Consider the following 9,563-nt stretch of genomic DNA (forward strand, 5'->3'; position numbering starts at 1 on the left):
GCCACAATCCTCTTGGAGACAAAGTTTTTAACTCACTTTGTTTTGGGCTTCCTCCTTTTCATGATGAAGTCTTCTGTGAAGGAGACAAGAAATGGAAAATAAAGTGTACAAAGGAAGAAAATTTCAGTACTAATCCTTACTTTCATTTACTACATGAGGACCATGCCTTAAAAGGAGTTCCTCTAGGGACTTCCCTGGCAGTCCAGTGGTTATGGCTCCACGCTTCCGCTGCAGGGGCCACGGGTTCGATCCCTGGTCAGGGAAATGAGCGGCCAAAAAAAAAAAAAAAAAAATTAAAATAAATAAATAAAGAGGCTTTTGCCCATGCTGAAATTAAAAAAGAAAAAAAAAGAGTTCCTCTACTTACACTAGTGGTCAGAAGGTTGCTGTCTATATTTGAGCTGAGCTGTGGCAATGGTGCCAATCACGGTTTTTGGTGAGTGGAATCAGACAGTCATGAGTCCGTAGCCCCTAGCTGGCCTGAAACTGCAAAATAAGTGAAATCCTGGGCTCCTATAGTCATGAGGATATTTGATAATGTGACAAAGCCAGTAATATAGACTCAAATAACAATTGTGCAATGGAGGGTCGTAAGAAGCCTGGGTTATTGTCTTCCTATAAAGAGCCAGAGCACTCTATTCAACTCTCTCTACCATCCCAACTGGTAGTTGTGTATATGTATACACTTACATATGCTCATACTATTTTGTCACTAGTATGTAGTTCTCACACCGTATTGTGGTTGCAGACACTATAGACAATCCTTTTACCTCTCCATAAAATTCTGAAATAATCCCTTCAGGAATACCTGGGACCAGGTGAACTACAACTGTAATTGCTCTCAGAACTCAAGTGCTGTAAGGCCAGTATGGAAACTGGTGTGGTGGGGATATAAAGAATCTGGAGTCAGACATATCCAGGTTCATATTTGGGCTCTGTCACCTGCTACTTGGTGACCCTGGCATGTTACTTAACATCCCTGAGCTCAGTTTCCTCATCTATAAAATGAGGATAAAGCCACCCAACTCAGGACTTCCCTGGTGGCACAGTGGTTAAGATTCTGCCTGCCAATGCAGGGGACACGGGTATGATCCCTGGTCTGGGAAGTTCCCACATGCCGTGGAGCAACTAAGCCCATGCGCCACAACTACTGAAGCCCATGCGCCGAGCCCTTGCTCTGCAACAAGAGAAGCCACCGCAATGAGAAGCCCGCGCACCTCAATGAAGAGTAGCCCCTGCTCGCTGCAACTAGAAAAAGCCCGCGTGCAGCAATGAAGACACAACGCACTCATAAATAAATAAATAAATATATTAAAAAAGGAAATAAAAAAAAAAAAAACACCCGACTCAACTCAGTGTTGGGACCACTGGATGCACCAATGTATAAAAAACACTGAATAGCATGGCTATTGCACAGTGAGCACCTGTAGCCGCTTCTGCTGGTCCACCACACCTGACCCTGTGTCCAAAAGTATAATCTCCTCAGTGTTTGCTGGGCTGAGTTCCTTCCTGATCACTGTTAGTTTCATATTTCCCAAGTTTCATTCATTCTCAGGAATGAAGGAATTTCCTCAGCTTAAAAACTGTGAAATGGAGTGTGCCTTGTGATCACTCTCCACTGGCGGGGACAATTGCATGGTGGTTGTCATTTGGCTGTACCTGCATGGACTTAGTCATGGTTGTTCACATTACATTATGTACATTGGTTGTACTGCATGGGTTGCATTTAATTGCCATTTAAAATGTGTTCCCAATGGGTACCTGAAAATCTTTTGTTGACACCTTCTGGTAAGATTGAGAAAGTTTCTGCATAAAACTTGCAGAATGGGGCCTCCCTGGTGGCGCAGTGGTTAAGAGTCCGCCTGCCGATGCAGGGGATACGGGTTCGTGCCCCGGTCTGGGAGGATCCCATATGCCGCGGAGCGGCTGGGCCCGTGAGCCATGGCCGCTGGGCCTGCGCATCCGGAGCCTGTGCTCCGCAACGGGAGAGGCCACAACAGTGAGAGGCCCGCATACCGCAAAAAGAAAAAAAAAAAAACAAAAAACTTGCAGAATGCACATCAGAGGCTTGGAAGAAGGTCCAAGAGACCAGAGTGGAGCACTCCTCTAAGAAATGCACAGAGGATGAGGACACAGAGAGTGACCGATAAATATTGTGTGGAAGAATCCCAAGTAGTAAGAAAGCATTGAGTTATATAATTAGCTGCATTTTTTTCTTTCTCAGTGGTCCATAGTATAATGATGTATCTTATAATTGATAGATCTCAGATTTGATAAAACACAGTAGTCAACTCTTGCTCATCCACAAGTGGATGACAGAGTACACATTTTTGGGAAAAAGAATCACTTAACAAAGTGACAACATCCACATATTGGAGGGTATGTCTACTGTTCACAAACACACGCTACTCTGTATGTGCCCTGTGGCCCTTTCCCAGCACAGTCATTTATGTGGCTTCTAGAATCCCTGGATCTGAGAACAGTTCCTCCAGAGAGAGGATGATCTCCCAGGGGAGCAGGCATAGCTGTGGATCCAAGGCCACAGAGAGGGAGAAGAGAATGAGGAGAAGGAAGGGCTCCAGGGGATTGGTAACCAAGACCAGGCCTGGCCCCTCTTGTCCCCTTTGAACCCCGGAACAAAGGTAGGGGTCAGCTAAGGAACAAAGAATGTAACCATATCTTTTATCTTCTCTGGTTTGATGCTTTTTATTGTTTGTTGCTAAATATTTGTTCTGGAAATACTTTGATACTTTTGGATTATGTGTATGGATGGTAAATGTGTGCTGAATTTTAACTAGTTTTGTTGTAACTGTGATTTGAGATTATCTCTCTGTATACCAAAGCCTCCACCCCTAACCTCTTCAGTTATCCTGGTTAATTAATCAAGATAGCACTGCTCTTACGGCACATGAATCGTTCTGTGAAACCAACTATGTGGCTGTGCACACGCACAGCACCACACATTTTGTCAGTGGTCCAAAAGCAGGGTCAGCTGTTAACTATTTACTAGGACCACTCTTAATAACTGGAGATAGTATTAAAGTTTTGGTGTATATATATATATATCCATATATATCTCATATCTTTCCAGTTTTACAAATTGCTTTATATATATAATATAATATATACTAATACTTTCCCATGACATTAGATATTTTAAAAAACAGCAGTTACCAATCATGGTGTGGACCTATTTGGAACATCACAGTCTCTTGTAAGATGTGCCAAAACGAACTGCACCCAATGGTTCAACCGATGTTCGGGAAATAGTTTTCTCTTAAAGGGCAGTGGATGATTCAAGGTTCTCCCTCTGATGAGTCTCCTGTGCTCTGCTGTGCTTTCTTGTGGGGACATCACAGAAGAGCAGCCTGACAGCCAGCTCACAGCCTGCAGCCTGCTTAGCCAATGAGCAACCCATACAGAAATAGTGTTATTAATTTTGGTGATTCAAAATAACTCTAATTTTGTATGGGCTGGACTTTTACAGATAGTTTTGTTTTCCTAATAATTTTATCCATGGATGAGTTTTTAATATAGTTTTATCGAGATATAATTTACATACCGTCAGCTTCACTCATTTAAAGGGTACAATTCAATGATTTTTACTGTATTTACAGAGTTGTGCAACCATCACCATAATCTTACTTTAGAACATTTTCATCATTATCCATGGATAAATTTTTAATCAGGATAAATGAAAAGCATGAATAGTGCATTTATGTCTGTCTTGTATAACCCTGTGACTGTTGCATGTCAGAGAATGAATGATATGAACATGGCTTTTTTGATGAGAAGTCAGAGCAAAGATGTTGTGAGGGAAATTTGCTATAATATTATTAATAAGCTGAACATTTGTAGATTCTATATAAACATTTTAAAAGTAAAACAAATTCTTTATGAAAGTTCATACTATCTTACTTTACTACTATTACATGTGCAGTAGAGACCTACAATATAGAACTCAAATAAAAAGTAAATTTTAGTATTAAAAATAGCTTAATAGCATTAAAGGGTCAATGAATATATATATTATGGAATTACACTAAATATGTTTTGAAGTAATGTGTGACTTTAAGCAGAGAAGCAAAGTAGTGCTGCAGTAGGCCATGGTGGGAACACAGAGCTAGCTTCATTTCACAGATACACAGACTCCTTTGTTACACTGTGTCCTACCAGGATTGTGAATTCGTTTTCACAATCACAGTTTATATTTTTCCAATAATTTATGCCTTTCACTAGGCCCATTAAGTGTCTTATACATCTAACTAAGCAAGCAATTATAGAGTGATATTATAGAGAAAGGTTTTTTGTGTGTTGCAGAGCAAGGACAACATAAAAGAATCTAGTTCTATTTGAGATGGACCCTAATTTATCCTATTACTAGCCGATTCTTTGCATCCTTTATTTCTTTTAATTAGTGCTCTCCCCCACTCTAAAATTTTTTTTTTCTCTTTTTAGTTCCAATTGAATGGAGATTAATTCAGCAGATAGTTACATCAGGTTGCACTTTTCTGCAGAATTACAGTATAAAATTTCATCTGAAGAAGCATTCTTGGCTACTTTTAGTATAAGAAAACAGATTCCATATTAAATCTGATTACAGACCAGAAACAAATGCCAGTGGTTTAATGGGGAAACCTAGCACAGGGAAGCAATGAGTTGTAACATTTCAGGGATGGAACTACTTCAGTTTTGCCCTAGACTTTCATGATGTCACCAGGACCTCCCCACGGGGGTAATGTTTCAAGAATGACAAAGGCCCCATTAGTGCTGAAAATAGTGTACCTATGAGTTCTCTTCACCCTGTGATGCCGATGATGATGTGGTTATTGGTTATTGGCTATTGGGAAATTTTTGGACCTTTGACAGCTTGAGTTTTTTTTTTTAACATCTTTATTGGAGTGTAATTGCTTTACAATTGTGTATTAGTTTCTGCTTTATAACAAAGTGAATCAGCTATACATATACATATATCCCCATATCTCCTCCCTCTTGCATCTCCCTCCCACCCATCTAGGTGGTCACAAAGCACTCAGCTGATCTCCCTGTGCTATGCGGCCGCTTCCCACTAGCTATCTATTTTACATTTGGTAGTATATATAAGTCCATGCCACTCTCTCACTTCATCCCAACGTACCCTTTCCCCTCCCCGTGTCCTTAAGTGCATTCTCTACGTCTGCGTCTTTATTCCTGTCCTGCCCCTAGGTTCTTCATAACCCTTCTTTTTTTTAGATTCAATATATATGTGTTAGCATATGGTATCTGTTTTTCTCTTTCTGACTTACTTCACCCTGTATGACAGACTCTAGGTCCATCCACCTCACTACAAACAACTCAATTTCATTTCTTTTTATGACTGAGTAATATCCCATTGTATATATGCGCCACATCTTTATCCATTCATTTGTTGATGGACACCTAGGTTGCTTCCATGTCCTGGCTATTGTAAATAGAGCTGCAATGAACATTGTGGTACATGACTCTTTTTCAATTATGCTTTTCTCTGGGTATATGCCCAGTAGTGGAATTGCTGGGTGGTACGGTAGTTCTATTTTTAGATTTTTAAGGAACCTCCATATTGTTCTCCACAGTGGCTGTATCAATTTACATTCCCACCAACACTGCAAGAGGGTTTCCTTTTCTACACACCCTCTCCAGCATTTACTGTTTGTAGATTTTTTGATGATGGCCATTCTGACTGGTGTGAGGTGATACCTCATTGTAGTTTTGATTTACATTTCTCTAAGATTAGTGATGTTGAGCATTCTTTCATGTGTTTTTTGGCAATCTGTATATCTTCTTTGGAGAAATGTCTATTTAGGTCTTCTGCCCATTTTTGGACTGGGTTGTTTGTTTTTTTTTATATTGAGCTGCATGAGCTGCTTGTAAATTTTGGAGATTAATCCTTTGTCAGTTACTTCATTTGCAAATATTTTCTCCCATTCTGAGGGTTGTTTTTTCGTCTTCTTTATGTTTTCCTTCACTGTGCAAAAGCTTTTAAGCTTCAGTAGGTCCCATTTGTTTATTTTTGTTTTTATTTCCATTTCTCTAGGACGTGGGTCAAAAAGGATCTGGCTGTCATGTATGACATAGAGTGTTCTGCCTAGGTTTTCCTCTAAGAGTTTTATAGGGTCTGCCCTTACATTTAGGTCTTTCATCCATTTTAAGTTTATTTTTGTGTATGGTGTTAGGGAGTGTTCTAATTTCATTCTTTTACATGTAGCTGTTAAGTTTTCCCAGCACCACTTATTGAAGAGGCTGTCATTTCTCCACTGTATATTCTTACCTCCTTTATCAAAAGGAAGGTGACCATATGTGTGTGGGTTTATCTCTGGGCTTTCTATCCTGTTCCATTGATCTATATTTCTGTTTTTGTGCCAGTACCATACTGTCTTGATTACTGTAGCTTTGTAGTATAGTCTGAAGTCAGGGAGCCTGATTCTTCCAGCTCCGTTTCTCTTTCTCAAGATTGCTTTGGCTATTTGGGGTCTTCTGTGTTTCCATACAATTTGTGAATTTTTTTCTTCTAGTTCTGTGAAAAATGCCAGTGGTAGTTTGATGGGGATTGCATTGAATCTGTAGATTGCTTTGGGTAGTAGAGTCATTTTCACAATGTTGATTCTTCCAATCCAAGAACATGGTATACCTCTCCATCTGTTTGTATCATCTTTAATTTCTTTCATCAGTGTCTTATAATTTTCTGCATAGAGGTCTTTTGTCTCCTTAGGTAGGTTTATTCCTAGGTATTTTATTCTTTTTGTTGCAATGGTAAATGGGAGTGTTTCCTTAATTTCTCTTTTAGATTTTTCTTCATTAGTGTATAGGAATGCAAGCGATTTCTGTACATTAATTCTGTATCCTACTACTTTACCAAATTCATTGATTAGCACTAGTAGTTTTCTGGTAGAATCTTTAGGATTCTCTAGGTATAGTATCATGTCATCTGCAAACAGTGACAGCTTTACTTCTCCTTTTCCATTTTGGGTTCCTTTTATTTCCTTTTCTTCTGATTGCTGTGCCTAAAACTTCCAAAACTATGTTGAATAATAGTGGTAAGAGTGGACAACCTTGTCTTGTTCCTGATCTTAGAGGAAATGGTTTCAGTTTTTCACCATTGAGAACTACGTTGGCTGTGGGTTTGTCATATATGGCCTTTATTATGTTGAGGTAAGTTCCCTCTATGCCTACTTTCTGGAGGGTTTTTATCATAAATCGGTGTTAAGTTTTGTCAAAAGCTTTTTCTGCATCTTTTGAGATGGTCATATGGTTTTTCTCCTTCAATTTGTTAATATGATTGATTTGCATATATTGAAGAATCCTTGCCTTCCTGGGATAAATCCCACTTGATCATGGTGTATGGTCCTTTTAATGTGCTGTTGGATTCTGTTTGCTAGTATTTTGTTGAGGATTGTTGCATCTATGTTCATCAGTGATATTGGCCTGTAGCTTTCTTTCTTTGTGACATCTTTGTCTGGTTTTGGTATCAGGGTGATGGTGGCCTCGTAGAATGAGTTTGGAAGGGTTCCTCCCTCTGCTATATTTTGGAAGAGTTTGAGAAGGATAGGTGTTAGCTCTTCTCTAAATGTTTGATAGAATTCACCTATGATACTATCCGTTCCTGGGCTTTTGTTTGTTGGAAGATTTTTAATCACAGACTCAATTTCAGTGCTTGTGATTGGTCTGTTTATATTTTCTATTCCTTCCTGGTTCAGTCTTGGAAGGTTGTACTTTTCTAAGAATTTGTCCATTTTTTCCAGGTTGTTCATTTTATTGGCGTATAGTTGCTTGTAGTGATCTCTCATGATCCTTTGTATTTCTGCAGTGTCAGTTGTTACTTCTCCTTTTTCATTTCTAATTCTAATGATTTGCGTCTTCTCCCTTTTCTTCTTGATGAATCTGGCTAATGGTTTATCAATTCTGTTTATCTTCTCAAAAAACCAAGCTTTTAGTTTTATTGATCTTTGCTATTGTTTCCTTCATTTCTTTTTCATTTATTTCTGATCTGATCTTTATGATTTCTTTCTTTCTGCTAAGTTTGGGTTTTTTTTTTCTTCTTTCTCTAATTGCTTTAGGTATAAGGTTAGGTTGTTTATTTGAGATGTTTCTTGTTTCTTGAGGTAGGCTTGTATTGCTATCAACTTCCCTCTTAGAACTGCTTTTGCTGCCTCCTATAGGTTTTGGGTCATTGTGTTTTCACTGTCATTTGTTTCTGGGTATTCTTTGATTTCCTCTTTTATTTCTTCAGTGATCTGTTGGTTATTAAGTAGTATACTGTTTAGCCTCCATGTGTTTGATTTTTTACAGATTCTTTTCTGTAATTGATACCTAGTCTCATAGTGTTGTGGTCAGAAAAGATACTTGATATGATTTCAATTTTCTTAAATTTACCAAGGCTTGATTTGTGACCCAAGATATGATCTATCCTGGAGAATGTTCCATGAGCACTTGAGAAGAAAGTGTATTCTGTTGTTTTTGGATGGAATGCCCTATAAATATCAATTAAGTCCATCTTGTTTAGTGTGTCATTTAAAGCTTGTGTTTCCTTATTTATTTTCATTTTGGATGATCTGTCCATTGGTGAAAGTGGGGTGTTAAAGTCTCCTACTATGACTGTGTTACTGTTGATTCCCCCTTTTATGGCTGTTAGCATTTGCCTTATGTATTGAGGTGCTCCTATGTTGGGTGCATAAATATTTATAATTGTTATATCTTCTTCATGGATTGCTCCCTTGATCATTATGTAGTGTCCTTCTTTGTCTCTTGTAATAGTCTTTATTTTAAAGTCTATTTTGTCTGATATGAGAATTGCTACTCCAGCTTTCTTTTGATTTCCATTTGCATGAAATATCATTTCCCCCCTCACTTTCAGTCTGTATGTGTCCCTAGGTCGGAAGTGGGTCTCTTGTAGACAGCATATATATGGGTCTTGTGTTTGTATCCATTCTGCCAGTCTATGTCCTTTGGTTGGAGCATTTAATCTATTTACACTTAAGGTAATTATGGATATGTATGTTCCTATTACCATTTTCTTAATTGTTTTGGGTTTGCTATTTTAGGTCTTTTCCTTCTCTTGTGTTTCCTGCCTAGAGAAATTCCTTTAGCATTTGTTGTAAAGCTGGTTTGGTGGTGCTGAATTCTCTTAGCTTTTGCTTGTCTGTAAAGGTTTTAATTTCTCCATCGAATCTGAATGAGATCCTTGCTGGGTAAAGTAATCTTGGTTGTAGGTTTCTCTCTTTCGTCACTTTAAATATGTCCTGCCACTCCCTTCTGGCTTGCAGAGTTCCTGCTGAAAGATCAGCTGTTAATCTTATGGGGATTCCCTTGTATGTTATTCGTTGTTTTTCCCTTGCTGCTTTTAATATTTTTTCTTTGTATTTAATTTTTGATAGTTTGATTATTATGTGTCTTGGCATGTTTCTCCTTGGATTTATCCTGTATGGGACTCTCTGGGCTTCCTGGAGTTGATTAACTATTTCCTTTCCCATATTAGGGAAGTTTTCAACTATAATCTCTTCAAATATTTTCTCAGTCCCTTTCCTTTCCTCTTCTTCTTCTGGGACCCC

Source organism: Mesoplodon densirostris, chromosome 4, assembly GCF_025265405.1.
Source record: "Mesoplodon densirostris isolate mMesDen1 chromosome 4, mMesDen1 primary haplotype, whole genome shotgun sequence".
Lineage (NCBI taxonomy): Eukaryota > Metazoa > Chordata > Mammalia > Artiodactyla > Ziphiidae > Mesoplodon > Mesoplodon densirostris.